This window comes from Gordionus sp. m RMFG-2023, chromosome 1 (assembly GCF_954871325.1).
Source record: "Gordionus sp. m RMFG-2023 chromosome 1, tfGorSpeb1-WG-v2, whole genome shotgun sequence".
Classification (NCBI taxonomy): domain Eukaryota; kingdom Metazoa; phylum Nematomorpha; class Gordioida; order Chordodea; family Parachordodidae; genus Gordionus; species Gordionus sp. m RMFG-2023.
The window spans coordinates 5321341-5331720 of NC_088775.1; the positions used below are offsets into that span (position 1 = coordinate 5321341).

Here is a 10380-nt window from a genome sequence, read left to right on the forward strand (position 1 = left end):
TAATGGAGTGCTACTCCATAACCGCTCCTTTGATTTTTATTTTTTTAGAAGGTATACGAAACAAAATCATATTTTTTTTATCAAAAAGCTTTATTTATATTAAATAATCTGTCAAAATATTTATAACCTTTAGCTTCTAAAAGTAATAAATTTTTTAAATTAGAATCTAACAAACATCCACGCCTTTCCCCTAAGACTCTTTTCTAATACTAAATTCCACAGGAGCACTAGAGGAAATCGAGGTATTGTATTTTATAAAGAATGATAAATTCAGGAAATTTATCAAAAATAGAAATTTTGCTATCATTATTTAAAAAATATTTTTTATCTTCCTGATGATCAATTTCCTAGAATCTAAAAAAATCTTCCTAATCATTTTGTATCTAAAAAAAGATTTTTTACTTTTAGATGCTTTTTTAGATTGAAGATGCTCACTCTTGAAAATTCATTTAGATCAACAACTTTTTGAAGTTTAATTTGAATGATGGAAATGGAAATTAGATTTTTTCATCATCTCTGATCTCTAATCCATAATATCTAAATCTATTTTTTATTATATAATTAATGAATATTAATATGACTTAAAGATTTTCCAAAAAATTTTTAATATAAAAAGGAAAAACTTTGTTTAATATTTAAAATTATTAGATGAAAAACTAATATAAAACTCGGCTAAACATTTAATAATGGATAAATTAAAATAAAATAAAATTTCAATTTATTGAATTTTAATTAACAAATATTAAAATAATGTAATTTATACATTAAATTTAAAGGAGAGGTAGAGTGGCGATCTCTCCCGTTCCACAATTTTAAAAAGGAGAGGTGCTCCAGGTGTTTTTGAAAAAATATAGCGAGGCTTCAGGAGCGCCGATCCTTAACACCGCTGATATTTCTATTCTAATAAATTAATTTTTAGAGACTTACGCCCTTTTATAGAATAATATTTGCTTCAAGTGAATTCTTAAACTCACCTATTAATATAATACAAAAATATCTCTCATTTTTGAATGGAAAAAAACCAAGATATATACCAAAGCAAATTATTTTCGAATTTCTGATAAAATGGGCCAAAAATGAATGTGCCAAAAGCCAAATTCCTGAAAATTTAATCAATATCATTTCTAAATTATCCGAGAATAGATTTGAACCTCTTTCTTATTATATCCTATATTTCAATGCCTTGGACATTAGACATTTAATACGCGATCCGAAATTGTTAGATGACTCGGAAATATGCGATATTTTTATGAGAAAATGTTCGTTTCTCGACAATGATTACAGCTCTATAATTTGTTATGAAACCTATCGCAACTCGGCTATAAATGACCCAACATTTGGAAGTCATTTTTTATATTTTCGCTCCCAAATACCATATATAATTGGAATAAAATTGAACTCAATTTTTGAAGGATTGGCTATTATAACAGTAAAATGCGACGAGAATAAGACCACCGTTTACAAATACGAAAAAAAGATCAATAAAATTCAAGTGTTTTTACCCGAAATTGGCATTTATAAACCATACCTTTATACTATCGAATTAAATGACGAATGTTCTTCAAAAATTGAAATAAAATGGGTGTCCGATAAAATAGATATAACCAGTTCGAAAGATTGTAATTTTTCTCATATACAATATAAATGAAGTTAACATCACTCTCAATAATAATAATTTGAGTATAAATTCATAAGATTTTCATTAAAAATATAAATTTTAGATTTAAAATGTTTACTAATACAATCAATCAATGTTATCAATCCTGAAAATCAATTATAAATTTTATACTCCATACATTACGATTTTTTAAGACCCAGTTTAAAATCAATAAATATTAATAGACCTATTCACGGGCAGTTGGCTAAATTTTTGACGTATTTACAGATGGACATAAGACCAAGCAACCGCTGGCAATCATCTTAACAATAATCTATAGAGTTGATTTTAAAAATAATAAATATTATTATTATTTGAAATATAATAGTTGCCTAACGATATTGATTACCTTGCTTAGAAAAAATAACTTTCAATCAGAAACTATTTTAGAAAAACTAATATGAAACTATTTTTTTTAAAAATAATCATTAAATCAAAAAAAATTTAAGGAAATACGTAGTATTGTTGTTAGTGTTGTTAAATTACTTATTTTTAACCATCTCTATTGTGTCTTAGTCAAGTTTTTAGACCTAAAAATTGAATTAAGCGTCTAAGTTGAGTCTCAACTTGAAGATTGAGATAAAAACATGGGCACACTGTTTTATAGTTGACCAAAATTAGGTAGCTCAACAACACTCGATTTGGGTCGATTTTTCAAAACGGTCAGATTAAGATTATAGTTAAAATAATCCTATGCATGCATCGAGATTTGGCAAATAGATGTCCAAGCATATCTACCAGCTATGGGCAATCTTTAGGCTTACATAATGTTATTTAGGTCATTATCATAATCCGACAGTTGGGCCTTTTAAATTTAGTTTAGCCTATCGGTATTTCGAGTAGAGTCTATTTCTCAAGCTAAAAATTAGTTGGATCAAAGATATTTTTATTTTTGATAATTTTTTAAAAAAAGAAACTAAATTTAGATGAATTTTTATTTAATATTCTAAAAATAAATATCATTTTTATTTTAGTAGTATTTTTCAAACAGAATTCTATTTACCAGTTTATATAATTCCAGAATAAAGATTATTTAGATTTAAGAACATCACACTCATTTAATTTTATAAAAAAAAGGGATACTACAGGTTTGATTTAAAATATAATATATTATACATACACTTTACTTTTAAATTATGAAAATTATTCGGAATTATTAAAAGAAGCAGACGATAAAATTTTTAATAATTGTTAACACTCTAAATATCCACAAAAAAATTAAAAATAATATTTAATAAAGTCTCAACGAAACTGTAAAAATATGAGATTGAAGACTTATTGGAAAGAATATGTTAATAAATCGAAAATAAAACTATTTAAAATATGTAAAATAAATACACCTTTTAAAGTTAAAATTAGATCTTGGAACTGGATATATGGCGTAAAGGTTTATCATATAAGGCTTTTTTCCTACTTTATGATGCTTTGAGGGCAGCTTTGACAAATTTAAAGAATTCTGAAGATCCTGCCACTTCCACTATGGCTAGTGCTATAGTCTATAGAATAGAAAAATTTGATTTTATTTTATCACTATGTGTCTTGGATAAAATATTGTTGATAACAAGCTTGGCTTGTACAAAATTGCAAACCATTTCGAAGGACATAGGGTTTGCAATAAATCAAATTCAATTGGCAAAAGATTGCCTGATTAATATGAGAAGTATAATTTAAATTATTATCTTTTATTATTTTATAATCCTAAAATAGATAATAACACAGAATTTTTGGATGTCTTTTCAAAGGCCCAAGATTTTATGAAGAAGAGAAATTTACCTTTTGATTTTGAAAGTTCAAGACTTCAAACATTACAATCCAAAAAGGAGAGGTATATATATACTTTCATCATTAAATATAATATTTTATTTTAGCTTTAAAATCAGTGTGTTTTATGCTGCATTTGATATGCAGTTTAGTGAAAGATTTAACGATGAATCGATAAAATTTTTGAGTCAAACATCATTTTTTACCCCAAAGGGAATGGCGGAAAAGGCAATTGTTAAAGATGATATCAAGGATATCTGTGAATTTTATCAATTAAATACAAGTCAAGTTTTTGAGGAAATGTTGATGTTTAGAAATATTTATAAAATGGCTAAAACGGGGGACGTAATTATTACTCGTGACCTAGAGGTTAAAGAAGATTTGTCAGATTCTGAGAATTGTAAATTTATTTAATTAAAATATTTTTACTAATACATTATTTAGCTTCTTCTGATGATGATAATAATTCTGAGATGAATGATTCAGACTGGAGAAACTATTCATTTATTTTACCTTATCGTCTTCTTATAAATTTTTCTGCTTTCCCAAATTTAACAATTTTATATAAATATTTATTAACTATTCCTACTACATCATGTACTGCCGAAAGGGTCATGAGTAAAATTAAACTAATTAAAACAAGACTTCGTAGTGTCATGAAAGATCCATTTCTTAATAATTTAACCATTTTATCAATGGAAAATAATTTATTTAAACAATTAAATATTGATGAAATTAGAAATTCTTTTGCTTTCTCTTCCCCTAATTTATCTAAATTATTAATTTAAAAATAATATTTTTAAAGCATATATTTTTTACATTATATTTATATTATAATAAATATTGATGCAATAAAAATTATTTTTGAAATTTATTGGTGTCAAAAAATAATTTACAATGAGGGGGGGGGGTACTTTAGGGGGTATTCTGCTTCTATCCCTCAAAAAGTGTAGGGGTCACTGTGTTGAATGATCAAACATCACCACATTCACAGGTGTTATAACATGAAATTAGATCTATATAATAAACTATGTTTTAGAATAATGAACCTAGTGCACAATATAACTTGAATGATATAGTTAATACATTCAGTCCTATAGACATGAATATGTCTGAGAATGAAATATTAGAAGTTAAATATTTATTATATATTTTATTAATTTAATAATAGTTAGACAATTCTAATATTGAAAATATTTATCCTTGTTCCTCTAAAAGGAAAAATTTTGAAAATTCTAAATCTAAAAGAATTAATAAAATTAAATATGATACTGAGAAGATGGATATATTTAAAGGTAAATATTTATTATATTTAATAACTATTTATTTTTGAAATAGATTTTGCAAAAAAATATCATATGATGATGATATTCATCATGTTCAGGCATTTTTTAAATCATTCCAAACAACCTTTAATCGAATGACTGAAAAAGAAATATACCAAATTAAAATGAAATTTTTAGAAAATATATCTTTATATATGTAATCTTATATCTTTATTTTTAATACCATATTTATAATATGTTAATATTTTGTATATTTTTCTAATAAAAATTATTATATTTCATTAATCAAACAATTGTTAAAATTATTTATAGATGTTGAGGAATTTATCAACATTCTCAAACAAAGTAGGGCCAATTAATGTAAATTAATGTTTAATCAAAGATATTATTTATAGCAATCAAATGATGGCCAAATTATGGTAGGTTTATTACTCTAATGAATATTTTATCACTTTATAAATTGCTATTATTATTATTATTAAATAATTTTTATAAAAAATATTTTAGTAATATTGGTATTAAAGAACTTTTATGCATTAAAATAAAATTAAATTAAAACTAAAATTAATTAAAAACATAATTTCATAAATATTAATCCGCAAGATGGCCTTTAACAAACAATTATAATATAAAAATAATTTTTTTTTTTCAAAATTATTATTTTTTTAATCTTCTTGTTTCAAAATTTTATAAATTTCCAAATAACTATCGTTTCAAGTTATAAAAATTTATATAATTAAAAAAGATTTTTCGGCAAAGATTTCTAATTATTTATTTTAATTTCTGGACGAGACGAGAGTTAAAAACATTCAATATAAGTATAATCTTTCATCTTGAATTATTTTATTAAAAAATATACAATAAAGGATAACAATGAATATGCATTTTTTTTAAAATTATCAATTGAATACAAGCTTAAATTGAATAACTAAAATGTGGCTCTTTATAATTTTTACAAGTGATGAATAAAACATTGTAATAATCAGGGTTGACAATTATTTCACATATATTATTTTCATCTTATAGTTATTTATTAGAATCTTCCTCGAAGTTTGGATCGGATGTATTCTCCAGATAAATTCTGGTTGCTACTATGATTTCTTACTCTTTTTATTTCCCCCTTTCTTATCGATCTTTATTAATCGTTTTTCCAGTAAGAAAAAAGAAGCAAATTTATCATTTCTTTCGAATTTATATAATTTTATCGTTTTCCTTTATCTATAAATAAATAAAACAGTAAATATTATTGGTTAATTTTATTTTCATATCTTGAAACTTAATTATTATTTTAAGCCGGATTTGAATAAGCTAACTTTTAACAATAATTATCTACCTATTTTGGGCAGAAATTTAAAAATTCTCTAAAATATAAAAATCTTCAATTTATATCGAATTTAAATATTTTGCGTGATTTTTATTCATGAATTATTTTTTAAAAGATGTTTATCTTCTTTAAAATCAATTTTGTCATCTTGTAAGATTTTTTGCTCAATGTTTTGGGAGATATTTTTTAGACACTGATTTTGGGTATCGCATATTGCAACGATTACAATAGTCTATCTACTTCATTCTTATTTTTATTGATAAACACTTTTAAATATGTAAAAGTTTTAAAAACAGCTAACTCCATATTTTATCCAGAAAAATATTAAAAATATTACACAAGCCTGAGGATTTTGTTCATAGAAGGAGCAAAGATTTAGACCTATATTATCGAAATTTCAAGGCTTAGGCAATATTTTTCTTGGCTAAAATATTGAGTTAGCCGTTTTAAAAAACCGGCTATAAATGAGCCGTTTAACAACACTAATTAAAACCATAAATGCAAAAATGGCAATATTATATCTCTCCTGTCTCATATTTTAAAATACGAATACGATCAAAGGTTAGACATATTTAAAATTATTTAGTAAAATCAAAACAATTAAATATTTCTGTTTTTTATTTTACCTTTGTTTTTTTTAGAAATCAATAAAAAAACGCGGGCTTAGGGAAAACAGGGAGTTTGGTTTCATAATCCTAAATATTTTGAGGTTATTGGGAAAATTCTGCCATTCCCGTATCTGAGGATTTCGCTCCGTTCCTTTAACTATAAATGAAAATGTCATTATTTCTAACTTAATAAATAATGTCAACAAAAATCTTTTATGTTCCTTCACGGTATTTTACTGCTTAATTATTTTCCTAAATAATTATTTAAAGATTCTCTCTTTTGTTCAATGATTCCTTAGGTGAGTAATAATTTTTTTTGAATATCTTTTATCTATTGTCATATGATAAATACCAAATATGTTTTGTCAAAAAATAAGAATATTTTTTACTTTTTAATAAAAAAATATATTTTCAGTTGTCACATTGATAAAAATTTCTATAGAAGTATATATTCGGTCTTTTAAAAACCGGTCCTACGTCAACCCACTGGAAGCTCAGAATTAAATAATAATTGATTATGGTTGCAAATGTTTTATTAAATAACATATTACATTATGATGATAATAATAATGAACAAAAATATTTTCACTCGTCGATATGTTTATTATTGGGTTAGGAAAAACTAATTTTACAAATATAATATAGAAGAAATATTGCATTCCTTTAAAACCGTTGTAACTATTTTATTTAACTCCCATTTGATATGAATTTTTGAGGAATTTTCATCATTTAACTCGATAGTATATACGTATGGCATATAAATACCGATTTCGGGTATATACTCTCTATGCTTACAGATTTTCTTTTCATATTTGTAAATGATAGTCATATCACATTTTACTGTTATGGTAACTAAGCAATTAATTGGTAAGAACTTTATTCCAACTATATAAATTTGAAGATTGAACTGTTCGAATTCAAAATTAGATTTCTTTTCAGCAAAGTAAACTAATTTATAACAATTTATAGAACTATATTCATCGAAAAAAGACATTTTTTCAATCAAAATGTCGCTTATTTCAGAATCATTGAAAATTTTACACTCCCGAACTAATTGTATAATATCTAAGCTATTGAAGTATAAAATATAATCTGTGAGCATTTTAGAAGCTAAAGTAAAAATTAATAATAAATATAAATCTTATAATTTTATATATTTATTTTTAGATTGAACATTAAAGAACCTAAAGATTTCTCATTAAGCATTCAAGAATCTAAAGATTTATTTGAGCATTTTAGAAGCTAAAGTAAAAATTAATAATAAATATAAATCTTATAATTCATATCTAAATTTTTAGAATATTTACCAAAACAATCAATAAAAGGAATATCATGGCACAAAATACTAATGATATAATTAACAAAATTGAAAATAATATTTATTCTTTTAAAAATACAAATAATACTTTAAAATCTGAAATATGGGCTAAATTTAAAATCATCATAGATGATAAAAAAAATAATATTGGCTATTTGCAATGCATAAATTGTTCAAATTTATTATCTTATAATTATAACCATGATACATCACATTTAAAAAGACATAAATGTGATGGTAAATCCATGAAAATTAATAAAAAAAATTTTACACCTGAAAAACCACCTATAAATGTAATATGAAATATTTAAAAGAAAAATTTATAGATCATTCCTTAACACTTTGCCCAAAAGATATTAGACCTTTCAAAATGATAGCTGGGAATGGGTTTCTTGAATTCAGCCAGGCTCTAGTCGATGTTGTACAACGTATGGTAAAATAAATATCAACTCATTGATTTCACATCCTACCACTCTATCACGCCACCTTAAAGAAAAATGTAATAAAATAAGAAGCATTTTGGTTGATACTATTGCCCCAGTAATCAAGAATCGATTTATGGCTGCTTCCACTGATATATGGTGCGATGACCATAAAAAGAACTCGTTTATAACAGTTAACATGCACTATATATCAGATGACTGGAGTTAGTGAAGAGAAACCTATTTACCGCTAAATTTAAAGAAGTGTCTAAGACTAGCCAAGTAGTTGAGGATGAACTATTAAAAAATTTTTATAATTTTAGTTTTAACACACGATTTTATTAATATAATATTTATTACAGACCAAGGTAAAAATATTATAAAAGCATTGAAGTTAAATGAACGATTAAATTGTTCTTGTCATATATTAAATACAATTTTAAGAAATTCATAACTTCAAATATTTGGAAAGTAATGCCATTAATAAAATCAACAATAGATAATACTAAAATATTAGTGGGACATTTAAAACAAAGTAATAAATGCCAGCATTTAAAAGCCCTTTATCAAATAGAAGTCCGCTGGAACTCTAAATACAATACGCTCAATTCTGTTTATTCTCAAAATGAAGAAATTATAAAAGTTCTTCAAGAACATGGGGGATCGGAAAAGTATTATATTATAGACTTTCCGATCCTTCAGGATCTAGATAACATTCTTGAGAATTTTAACAGAGCTATTGTTGAGTTACAGTCAAACTCTTGTACTCTTTTTAAAGTGGTAATTTGGTATTATGAACTTCTTGAAGTTTGTAATACCTTTCAAAGCGAAAAAAGATAAATAAAATTGATTTTATTTAATATAAAGCATTTTTTAATTGAAAAATTTGTTTTACACAAGTATCATTTTATTTCTCTTTTTCTCTGTCCCAAATTCAAGCAATTACGTATGTTGTCAGGGACAGATCGCCAGATGACGGAAAACTATATAAAAGATTATATTAAATTACAAGAGGCTCAGGAAGTTAATGAAATACCATCGACCGGTCAAATTACGACTGTTGTTAAACAAACTGAATCGTTTTATACAAATGGGGCGATGGTAATTCTGGTAGTATGTCAATACCCGATGATGAATATTATAATTATATAAATAAAAAAATAGATGAAACATTTAAGGTGGATAATTTGTTAGAGTGGTGGGCTTCTCATCAAAGCGAATTTCCAATTTTTGCAAAACGGGTATTGGCTATTCCTGCTTCAAGTGCAAGCTGTGAGCGGAATTTTTCTACTACTGGAAGAATTCTTGAAGAAAGAAGAAGTAATCTTCAACCTGAAAAGGTAGATATGCTTCTCTTTCTTCATGATAATTTGTGAATTTTTAATATCTTTCTTGAGTATATGATGGTTTTTTACTTTGCAAACTGTCAAATATTTATTGCATTTATTATATTTTACCTTGAGTCATGAAAGTTTTTAATCCAACATTTTTTATTATTTTTTTTTACAATATATTATATAATACAATTATCTTATTTTGTTAAAAATTTATATTATAAAATAAATTATATTAATTTAATATTGTGCAATTAGATTATATTTTCAAAATACTATTTAATATACATGCATTTTTTTAAATAGCGATTTATTTTTATTTTATAAATTAAATAGTAAATACATATTATATTCTCATAATATATACCATTTTTTTATAAATTAAATATTAGTTTTATTTTTTTTAAATGCAATATAAAATATAGTATATGCTCAAAATATTATTACCATTTTTATGAATATTAGTTTTATTTTTATAAATGCAATATAAAATATAGTATATGCTCAAAATATCCATTTTAATAAATAACAGTTTTATAATTTTTATAAATTCAATATAATATTATCAAAATATTAGCTTTTTACATGTATTATTTAAATAAAAATTAAAATATCACAAATACAATCTTTTATATTCAAAAATATTATTATGGAATATACTTATATCCGG

The 10380-nt window shown here is 24.0% G+C and overlaps 1 long non-coding RNA gene across 1 annotated transcript; it reads left to right on the plus strand.

The window, feature by feature from the left end:
* The first annotated feature begins 3448 nt into the window (after positions 1-3448).
* Positions 3449-3938, plus strand: LOC135922590 (uncharacterized). The gene is made up of 3 exons (XR_010570968.1): positions 3449-3482; positions 3566-3818; positions 3863-3938. It is a non-coding gene; the product is annotated as an uncharacterized LOC135922590 (long non-coding RNA).
* Positions 3939-10380: the final 6442 nt, after the last annotated feature.